We start from the raw sequence: 10,126 nt of genomic DNA on the forward strand, positions 1-10,126 counted from the left end.
AGTGACCCAATACTTACAATTTTATTATGTCAAAATAATGTCACCCGTTTGCCAACTCATAGTGACATCAGTAATCAAATATACATATTTGACTTATAACATAGATCCTAGCGGATTACATTACATATACGTGTTCACAAGTAATAGACTCTTGATCGTCAGCGGAGTGATCGTGGGTGAAGGTATAGCTACTGAGATGCTATAGTACCTACTAAGAGGACGAGCATATGTGGACACTCAATCTAGGTCCCAACTGTCTTCGAATCTGAAAACATAAAGTTTAAAACCATAAGTATAAAACTCAATAAGTGAACATAAGAAGGGAACAAGCAATCGATAAGGAGAACTTGGAAATCATGATGCAGTTGTTTCAAAAACAATGCAATTGATTTAATTTCTTACTAAAAACCTCTCATTTCAAACTTTGATTAATAACCCCATAGTGTTACAAAAACCCATGATCAATCCATGAAGTTAAATGGGTGAAAAATATGTCAAAATCAAGCAAGGTAGCAAGCAGGATAGCAAGAAATAGTCTTAGTTTGCATATGTTTTGGTTTTTCAAACATATCTCCCACTACAAAAGTCCAATTAACCTGATTTTTAGACCAATAGAAAGCTAAGAGTCTGGGCTACATTTTTTATGTTGATCACTTTGCCCATTTCAGAATGGAAGGTAGTCAAAATCGTTTTCAAAATGGAAGAACTGCACCAAAATTTTGGGTCTACCCGAGAGTTTCTCGCTGCAGCGAGAATCAAATTTCTCTGCAGCGAAATTCCTCGCTACAGTGAGAATTCTTCTTTGCTACAGTGAGAAACAGGGTTGGTTTGTGCCCCCACCACTTGAGAGTTTCTCGTTGCAGCGAGATTCAGGGCAAATGACAATTAAGGGGTTTTCACATGCCATAAAATCCATTCCTACCATATTGCACATCAAAGTGAACACATTGACAATAATCAAGTTTCTCATTATTCATTTCAATAACATATTATAATCATGGACTTTCTATCACATATACATATATAAACATATATAAACACGTATACCACCCCACTTCATTCATCGTCATGTGTACTCCCTACTCGCATATTTCAACATCATCAGCTCACGTGCACTCCCTACCCGCACATAGTTGGGTCATTATTATCAAACAATATTATTCATCAATGCGCAACACATATTCATATATATACATACCAACATAATATAAGAGCACATGGGTTCATCTTTTTACACATTTCACAATTTCACAACATCAAAACATTTTATCAAGGGCTTGTTCCCATGCATAATTTAATGAAAACCAAGTAAAATCATTTAAATGCTTCATCCCAATTAGATTTCTACAATTTTCGTAACGTATTTCTATTCCCTTACCAAGGGTAGTATCATTTAATCAAACCATGTCACCCTCCGTCTCTAAACATTTGAAGCATAATTCAACCTTTGCCTATCCCTATCAAGCACTTTACCTTTATAATTACTCAAAATAAATTGGAACTTGTGGGGGAAGCACATTTCACAATTTATGCCTTGCGTCTACAATTATGTCGAGACTAGAACCTCATCGGGTCCACAAAATGGTAGGATAATCATTGCCTCAAACCAGCATTTCCAAATATACTTATGCTTGTGTCATATCTTCATACTTATGTGACATATCAGTCACGAGCCCAACTTGACTATATAACCAATTGCTTTTTGAGCTTTAATGTTTTCTCATTGTGAAAAATCTTTCGAATTTATCTCATCAGGGTATTCACAAGGGGGACACATGTCCATAACTTACAGTTCAAGGCCTAAACCATTGAACACAATCTCATCATTGATGTTCTACGCTATATCATATAATACAAAATTAATCTAATAACTATGACAATGAAATTCTAAAGTTCCACCTTTATCTACCAATCATAGCTCCCTTTATGAGCACATACTTTGCACTGCTTGATTGTTCACAAGCCACTCATGGCCATCCAAATTCGACCTCTTATAGCAAGTTAAACTAGTATATTATTCTTATGTTTTCCAATACACTTCTAAAATGCTTAAACACATCCTTTAATAGAATTCTGTTGAAGACTCAGACAATCAAAGGCTTATCTTCAAAGCCACGCATAACTTTAACAATTTAATATATATTCGATAACATTTAGCTCATTAACCCCATGAACATTATTTTAAGATCTTTCAAGATGTCCTTACTTTTATTTCAGACCGAACCAAACTAACTTAATATAATTGCATTGATTATCCTTGAGCTTTTTATGCTCATTATAACAACATCTATGTTTCACCCATCATTCGTCTTAATGACTTTCAGCCTTTCACAACACACTTCTCATACATGTTAGGGCATTCTCAATCTCATACCAAGCTTATAGTCATGTAATCACTAATTAGGCCAAATCCTTTTATTGAATATCTCCTTCCGTACGATGAATGCAAATCACAAGATATACAACTTCAGGTGTATGCTTACATATTGGTAACCTCCATATATTTCATGGTCATAAAAACCATAATTTGCCAAATTAGCTTTCTATCACAAGTTTGCGATCGAAACATTAGTCTCAACATAACTCACTTTAGGCATACTTCACTACTAGCATTCACATACCTTTACCATAACATTCAGTGCAAATTGATTAAGCAATGATCTCCAAATTTACTTTTAGATACATATATATCAAATTGTACACCACTTAGTGTTGAGATCTTGACTTTGCTCATCAATTCTTAACCAATTACATTCATAAGATAAACAATTCGCTTAATTTTTGTATCTTGCCTTTGCAGTCATAAGATCAAAATTTCTTAAACTTAAGATACAAAAACTTCCTCTTAGAGCATATATGAAAATTCACATGTTCTAAGTTCCTTACCATTGGAGAAATCACATTCAAGACTAATCATTTACATCATAGGTTGCATATTGAACCAAACAGATTTTTAAATTAACCTTTAAAGCAATTCATATATCAATCTCAATATAGAACTCCAAATGGCACGTAGACTAAATTCATCATTTCTAAGTCATTTAACTTCAAACTGCTAAATCCACACCTAGTCCTTTAATCCTTTGGCTCCATGCTAAGCATAGCAAAATTTAAGCTCATCTTTAGAGCAGGTTTGTTCACCAACCTCTCACTTGATGACCACATATCAGTTATAATAGTCACTGAATTTTACCCTTAAGCTAATTCATGTACTTATAACTATAAACCATAATAGTTCAAATCGAACCTTGGAATCTTGCAATTAGTTAATGAAAATCGAAACCAGCTCCATCTAAGCTGTTATGCACATAGTTGACACTTATATGCTTACAAAATATTTCAAAAGCCCACACTATTTCTATAGGGGCATGACAAGCTCATTTAACATAGTGCACTTACCTTCGTGCACAAAAACATCAGTTTACACCTTCCTCAATACTTAGATCTGTACATTCCATGTAAATTGCAACCATCACTATTCATTCCAGTCAAAGTGCGCCCCTTATTACCATTATAGTACGTGTTCCTTTATATTTACCTCAATAATGATCCAATGTCATCTAATTTCTTCCCATTGATAATTATGGGCTTAAATTATAACTCCACTGAATGAATAAGTCATTACGGACCTATTAGTCCAACTCCAATTTCCTCCATCTTTAATCGGAGGGATTTGTTATTACATTAACCTTTCGTTAAGAGCATTTGCTTAAAATCTTTTCAACAACAGCTCGTGTCTCGGGTGGCATCTCAAACTCAAACAACGGCACCACTTATGACCTTTACATAATGTTAACAAGAGGGTAGGTTACTAAGAATAGGAGTTCATATAGCCTCCTATCTATGACTTGTGCTATAGTCACAAACCATAAACAAGACTCTACATTCACTCCGACAACTCAGCTGACTGATACAATAATCCATCGGACTCAACTAAACCTAGGGCTCTGATACCACCTTTGTCACAGCCCAAATCCTGGGCCATGATCGGAGCATGGGCTCAATGGGCATAGCCCACTAAGCCCAAGCGAGCCTTTTTATGCAATCCGATCATCATTCCCAACCATTCCCAACCATCATTTCTAAAATTACGTATTGTAATTCTCTACTAAAATATTTCAGTAATATTTTATAGTGACCCAATACTTATAATTTTATTATGTCAAAATAATGTCACCCGTTTGCCAACTCATAGTGGCATTAGTAATCAAATATACATATTTGACTTATAACATGGATCATAGTAGATTACATTACATATACGCATTCACAAGTAACAGACTCTTGACCGTCAACGAAGTGACCGTGGGTGAAGGTACAGCTACTGAGATGCCACAGCATCTACCAAGAAGACGAGCATATGTGGACACTCAATCTAGGTCCCAACTGTCTTAAAATCTGAAAACATGAAGCTTAAAAACGTGAGTATAAAACTCAATGAGTGAACATAAGAAGGGAACAAGCAATCGATAAGGAGAACTTGGAAATTATGATGCACTTGTTTCAAAAACAATGCAATTGATTTAATTTCTTACTAAAAACCTCTCACTTCAAACTTTGATTAATAACCCCATAGTGTTGCAAAAACCCATGATCAATCCATGACGTTAAATGGGTGTAAAATATGTCAAAATCAAGCAAGGTAGCAAGCAAGACAGCAAGTTTCTTGCTGTAGCGAGAAACAATCTTAGTTTGCATATGTTTTAGTTTTTCCAATATATCTCCCACTACAGAAGTTCAATTGACTTGATTTTTCAATCATTAGAAAGCTAAGAGTATGGAATACAACTTTTATGTTTACCACTTTGCCCAGTTCTAATTGGAAGGTTGTCAAAATCGTTTTGAAAGTGGAAGAACTACACTAAAATTTTGGGTCTACCTAAGAGTTTCTCGCTGCAGCAAGAATCCAATTTCGCAACAGCGAGAATTCTTCTTTGCTGTAGCGAGAAACAGGGCTGGTTTGTGCCTCCACCAGCCGAGAGTTTCTCCCTGCAGCGAGAAACAGGGCTGGTTTGTGCCCCCACCACCCGAGAGTTTCTCGCTGCAGCGAGAATGCAGCGAGATTCAGGGCAGATGACAATTAAGGGGTTTTCACATGCCATAAAATCCATTCCTACCATATTGCACATCAAAGTGAACACATTGACAATAATCAAGTTTCTCATTATTCATTTCAATCACATATTATAATCATAAACTTTCTATCACATATACATATATAAACATATATAAACACGTACACCACCTCACTTCATTCATCGTCATGTGCACTCCCTACTCGCACATTTCAACATCATTAGCTCATGTGCACTCCCTACTCGCACATAGCTGGGTCATCATTATCACACAACATTATTCATCAATGCACAACACATTCATATATATACATACCAACATAATATAGGAGCACATGGATTCATCTTTTTACACATTTCACAATTTTACAACATCAAAACATTTTATCAAGGGCTTGTTCCCATGCATAATTTAATGAAAACCAAGTAAAATCATTTAAATGCTTCATCCCAACACATATGTATTTGCCAAAAACACTTTGATGCAAGTTCACTCGCCAGTCTTGTTGATTCTTTTGATTGACTTTAGCCTCAACTAATGCTTCAAATGGACATGTGAGGCCTTGTTGGAACCTATACACACACAATAGCACCTTAATCAACCCAAATTGGCATTAATACACTCTCAAAAGCTATTTCCTAATTCAAGTTCAGCTACTTATTCCTAACTAGCTCCCAATTACCATTAAGTGGCTATTTGTTTACTCTACTCTAGTCACTCTAAAAATGATTAACAATATCAACAATAGATTAACTCACCACTCTAATCATCAACCATTATCAACAACTTGAAAATTAAACCTAATTCATTACTCACCTTGGTGGTTTTTTGTAATTGAATTCCTTTTCAAAAGCTTCCAAGCTATTGTGGACAATCTCCCTCTCTCTCTCCACCCATCCAACTAGTGAGAAAATATACCAAGGAAAGACCTTTAAGGGCCTTTGAGGTGTAGAAGAGAAAGAGTATGAAAAACCCTATGAAAAGGTGTAGAAAAACACAAGGTTTAAGGTTACCATGGAAGGATTCCATGGAAGATGAAGAAAACATGAAATGGGGAGAAGAGAGGGGAGGAAGAAAAAGTGTTGCTGAAAGCTGCTGGAAATTTGCTGGAGCTTTAGATATTTATATTTAAATTTTATCCATTTCTCACATAAATTACCAAAATGCCCTTAACATGGTGACTTTGTCTTCCTCTCATCCTTTGTGCAACTTTTTACTCTTTTGACACTAGGGCAAGGTCCATAATAGTCTAGAAATACTCGAGTTCATGAAAACATAAAAATTTAGACCTAAAATGTAAAATGACCATTTTGCCCCTACCATGGAAGTTATCATTATTTTTATCTTTTTCATTTATTTTACCATCATAAACATCATTCATTCATTCTGTAGGCCTATTTAGATCTTAATAGCATAAAAAAAACCCACTCGTAGGAGCTCACCAAGAGAAATTACGAAATTACCCCTAATCTGCATTATCGCATCTACTTCTAGTTATGTGTCTATGGAGATCGAGATTTCACAGGTTCACTTCTAAATTACCCTTTTTAACTCGGTATAACCTCAATTGGCATCCGTAAACTTTATTAGCTACCGTATCAAAATATGAGGTACTACAGGATCAACTATAGAGGGCATATAGTCGATCCTAGACCGGAATGCATGATTTTTCCTATTTTTTACTTCACAGGATCGACCCTCTATGCACTAGGATCGACTTCTTCAGTCCAGATTCATAAAAATTATTCCTTTTGAAGTCTAAACTCACTTTAAATCTCTTCCACAACCTCAAACCATTGATATAACATAAAATCCACACATATAAATATCCAAATATATTATCAAAATTCACAATGTCACTTAGATTTCAAACCATATAGTTCACCATATTCAACTTCTAAGATTTGTGATCTAAGTACCATAATTATCATTCTCATCTCAACTCATCAAGAATACTTGATATATAAGTTTGTACTCATCACCAAAATTCAAATCCTTGTTATGCTCTATGTCTCATAATGTGCAAATCAAAACTTAGCATAACTTGCTTTAGGCATCATATTTATCAAGGTGTCAAACAATGCACAATACCATTCATGTGCCAAACATATGCACAACATTATTTTGAGCCTTCACATACTCATATATCATATTCCAAATTCATTGCTTTATGGTTATAAACATACCCTTAAGCTCTTAAAATATACACCAAAGTTTGAATTTAACTAATCAATTGGCTTTGTTCACCTTACATAGTTCATACCAAAAATCAGGGGTGTTACATAAGCATACTAGTTATATATATGGACTTTGAACATTTCATGATGCATGCATGCGTGATGATAATATATAAAACCCTTTAAATTATATTATTAGTTCAATGGTCATTCAACTTTTTGTATTAAATTAACGACTGTGGGCTATGAGAATGTACTAGCAGGCAAATTGGGACCCTCCTATTCAACTATGTTACCCAATATCTTCATACTTAACATGGTTAAAGAGCGCCTTCATTTGGCCCACAAAGTTTACTAACAGAGCTACTGTAGGCAGGTTAATAGTATATTCATGTTGAGTGTAATAACCATTGTTTCATTCTTCTAAGCTCCTTACTTAATGAGCCTCCATGGGAGGTCTTACCTTATATGTTAGGAACTTGAGAATATGGAGCCTTGGAAAGCAAGTATATTCTTATGGTCAATTTCACTTATTTTATTTGTAGTAAAAGTACATTTTGATAATAAGACGAAGAGTTTGTTTTAAGTAAGTATTCACTAACTAGTTATAAAAGTGCCAAAATTCTAATGAGGAATTAAGATACATTTGTAGGAAGAGCCATACATAGGAGACATGTATTTTAATAGAATCTAAAATTCTTCACAGTTGAATAGTAAAGCTGGTCACTTTATTATGTTAAGACTGTAGTATCTAAATTATTTTCAACAAAAAGAATGTGATTCACTTCAAGGGAATGATGAGTTTTAAATAATTAGAGTAGTTAACTTCGAGTAATTACACTATCAAGTGTATGGGAATCACATGAGAATTGAGTTTAAGTTAGGCAGTTCTTTAAATCTTAATTTCACACCTATGTGTTTGCTTATGGTAGAACCGAAATCTTGATGGATAGTGGACTCATGTTTGATCTCCTTATAATCTTTGATATACCATGGGCATAATCATCTAAATGCGGTGATCTATACTCCATATGTTGGGATTATAATTGAGTTGAGCATCTGAGAACATATATCTAAATATTGAGGTGAGCATCCGAGAACATATATCCAAATATTGGAGTTCATAATATTAACATCACTTCTGATGATTTTAGGAAGATTGGTGATTAGTCTAGGCTTAGTAGATTGATGAATTAGCTACTCATCACTTCTTCATACTCAAAAGATTAGATCTCGAGTATTGGATCACAAATTGGATGAAATTTGAGACTAGGGGACAAAATTGACATAAAGGTTAAAATAGTAAATTCACATTTTGTCATTGGATAGCTATGAGGGTTCACAATATAAAGTTTGCACTAGGACAAACCAATATTAAATTTTACATATTGCATATTTTTGTAATTGTAGATAATTTAAAACAACATAATTCGTACTAAACAAGTTGAAACACCAAAGTCGAGGCAAATACCCAATCCAAAGATCAAAGTCAAGACGAATACCAAATCCAAATGCTAAAATTGAAACAAATAGCAAACTTAAAGACCAAGGTCGAAACAATATCCAAATCCAAAGACTAAAGTCTTAACAAATACCAAATCCAATGTTCAAAGTTGGAATTATATCAATTTCAAAGTCTAAAATCGAAACAAATATTCAATCCCAATTCCATAGTTTTAAATATCATTTCAAATAGATTGTGGAGCGCTAGATAACATGAACAATCAAATCAAAGTGTGCCCTAGCACCAAAGTGGTTGGATACATGATAGTCATCGATCTTATATCAAAGAAGGTAGGATCGTATGAACTACCAAATGAAACCAAATCAAAAGGGTAGGACTTCGTTAATTACCCAATCAAAGCTAAGCATTGTGCACAAAGGCTAGTGGCTATTGTCAATAGCTATAGGTCCATAACTCAAGTAGGCTCTAATAAAACATTTTGCTTTATATTTCCAAATATTCAAATGTTCGTTTCCAAATGAAAAGGTGAATCCATTCACCATCCAAGATAAAAGGGTTCAAAACAAAATGAGGTCAAAGTGCCCAAAGTCCATTTCCAAACAAAGGATGAATTCAACGATCACCACAATAGAAGTTAGAAGCAAAGGCTAAATTAAAGTCAATAATCTCAAAGTCAAGTTGACCCAATACTAGGGTCCATTCAAAACTAATCATTTTTCATTCCAAATTTTCAAATCATCAATCATCTAATTAACCATAGATAAGTGTCAATTTTGACGCATCAAACATTTGAAAGGCTTATTCCCTATGCTTAAAACTAAATACATAATAACATATTTACACAGTATGTTGAGATTTCATAAACAAGCTTGAAACCATTGTTCAAATCATAAAGTTCATCAAAATGCATTTTAATGAGAGGTTGTAGAATAGACATGCTCAATTATATCAAAATAATTAAAATGTCGTATCTTCCCACCTTTTGAAGCGTGCCTTTTCCTCTTAGCACTTTTCTTCGAAAGCTCAACTTCTTCAACCAAACTCTAACTACTCTAATAGCACTTAAAAATGATGTTTAATCTTCAATAATCTAAAAAACTCATAATAATTTCGTAATACATTGAATACCCGTTTCTAACTTTACTTAATCTTCACTTTTTTCCAATAACTTCTATTAATCTTTCTTCCAAACCTCATACTCATTAAGTGTTAGGAATTTTGAGAATATGGTGCCTTGGAAAGCAAGTATATTCTCATGCTTAAATTCATTAAATTTATTTGTAATGAAAGTACATTTTGATAATAAGACGAAGTGTTTGTTTTAGTAAGCATTCATTATCTAGTTATTAAGGTACCAAGATTCTATTGAGATATTAAAATACATTTGTATGAAAAGTCATACATAGGA

This window comes from Theobroma cacao, chromosome 6 (genome assembly GCF_000208745.1).
Source record: "Theobroma cacao cultivar B97-61/B2 chromosome 6, Criollo_cocoa_genome_V2, whole genome shotgun sequence".
Taxonomy (NCBI): Eukaryota; Viridiplantae; Streptophyta; class Magnoliopsida; order Malvales; family Malvaceae; genus Theobroma; species Theobroma cacao.